The sequence below is a fragment of the Pinus tabuliformis genome, chromosome 2_2 (assembly GCF_031772625.1).
Source record: "Pinus tabuliformis cultivar Carrire ecotype Pingquan chromosome 2_2, CPIR1, whole genome shotgun sequence".
Lineage (NCBI taxonomy): Eukaryota > Viridiplantae > Streptophyta > Pinopsida > Pinales > Pinaceae > Pinus > Pinus tabuliformis.
This window is the reverse complement of record NC_142300.1, coordinates 490,216,552-490,218,969: the sequence shown is the minus strand read 5'-3', so window position 1 is coordinate 490,218,969 and position 2,418 is coordinate 490,216,552.

Genomic DNA, 2,418 nt, shown 5'->3' with positions numbered 1-2,418 from the left:
ACCCAAGATCGATTCTCATCTCGTTCTGGTTCCCCTCAAATCATTTTGCGAAATTGTTGAAGCGCCACATACCAGGAGATCGACCCATTCCGGGGTTTAAAAAGCAATGGCGAGTGTTCGTTTGACCTGTAGATAAATAACAACAGCATCCTTCACAATTACCGTAAGTGCCATCATGATATTCTCTCCGATGATTTCGAGATCAATGGTGGGTAAAATTCCTCCATGCGAATAAGGAATTTACATGAAATTGGTATGGAGCGGGAGCAACTCCTTTGTGATCACTGGTATAGTCCAAAATATTATGGCAAAAAATCCGAGAAGAGCCCTTCCAGACTCCAAGGTATATTAAGGATTGAAAGCAGTAAGATTTTAAAATAATAAATGAAAGCAGTAACGCTCTTCAAACTTATTATTTTAAGATAAATCAAATTCCACTCATGCATCCATAAACGACGAAATAAGATTAGGAAATGTTAGGCCACGTTGACAATAATCGTTTTCGAAATCTTTTGATAAATGAAATATATTTCACTTCTAAAAACATATTTCAACAACGATGTAGTATTTATATTTTAATATAATTATTTTGTCCCTACTTTTAAAACCAGCTATTTTTAAAAAATTTATATAAAATCCTTTAACTTTTCAAATAAAGTTAATAGATTTCAATCGTATTTATGACCTTTCTTAATAGGTATAATATATTTTAATTAATAAATAATTTTAAAAATTATTAATTTGAAAAACTAAATATAAATTTTATAAATTCAGGAATCTTTTAATAAAATTAAATATTTAATAATATTATATTAAATAAAATTAAAGTTACTAAAATTTAGTATTTTTGGAATTTTTCAAATAAAATTATTGAAGTATAATTATGTTTAAAATAATATAAATAAATTCGAACATCATATTTGGTCAAAAGAAAATAGTAACTACCTCTTTTTCAGGATGGGCTTTTAGTTCTTACAAGAAAAAATTACAAGGTAAAAACCTTTTAAAACTTGTTCTTTTGATATTTTTAGAATGATGGTTTTTTAGTTTTCACAAGAAAAAGTTATAAGGTAAAACCTTTTAAAACTTGTTCTTTTGATATTTTTAGAAAAACGTTTTTGAGAACTATTATATTTACAATTTTTGGATAAAATTCAATTTATTTTTACTCAAAATTTTGAAGAAGGCTAGTATGGATCTATCTTAATCATAGATTTATCAAGTGCCTAAAGGAGTCAAATCTTTGTTATGATGGATTTGTAATGATATGTAGTCTTAATATCCTATGGAGGACAAGGTATGTGACTACATAACTTAAACATATAATTCCAATGAATCTTTGTATAATTTTGCACAAAGACAACTTAAAAATATACCTGAAAATAAAATAAATAAATAATCTAGAGAATGTCTTACAATAAGATTTTTTTAACAAAACATTTTCTTTTCATTTGCTCTGGTCACTAGTTAATGTGAGTCTCTAGTTAATGTGAGTCTATTGGCAGGCTTAGCATATGGATTGAGTAGCTTGGCCTCACCCAAGGATCACACCCATCTTGGGCTACATCAACAGTTGGGATTTTTTCCATGGGGCTTTGAACTTGTGTCCTTTTCACCACAAAGTGTCTTACCAAAACAAGATGTCACCATCTATTATAGCCTTCAGGCCTGGAATTTCAAATTCTTTTTGCCTGTCAAATTAAAATTTGATGACGTTTTTGTATTTTTTTTACCCTTCATTTTAAGTTTTAACTAAATATGTGAGTGTCACGGAAAACTCTAGTTTAACAATTTTTGTAAATTTATTCCACATCACACAATAAGTCATCAAATGGAGGCTAATAATCACGGTTGTTTATAATGATTCTTGTTAGTTTGAAATTGCAGATTTGCACTCTATCAGATTTATAGCTCAGATTTATGGTGGGGCCATTTAAACAATAAAATCTTTGCAAAAAACTTACAATCCATGGACTAAAAATAAATTATCTAGTGAGATTATAAATAAATCTTGGACTATAAATAAATCATCTAGAGAAAACACAGTTATGCAATAATAAACAGTTATTATACTTCATTAAAAGTCAAACTTTCTGGAGAAACTACAAATTTTTTTATCAATAGGAATATTTCAATACATAGATCCTCCATTAAACATAAACTAGAAGAATTTTCAAAGCTCAAGAATCCTTCTTGACTTTGTATCTATCCATATCTCATACTCTGCATGCCAATCAACATTAGATGATTCAGGTCCATTAAAAGATACTCTCATTAGAGCATCTAGTGTATCCAACCCAAGCCTTGATTTTCTAATGTCCTTGATGATGTTTTGCTTGGAAAAGCCCCTTTCACAACCCACTATACTTGCAGGAATAGTGAGGACAACTGGCCATAATTTCATCATATTAGGATAGG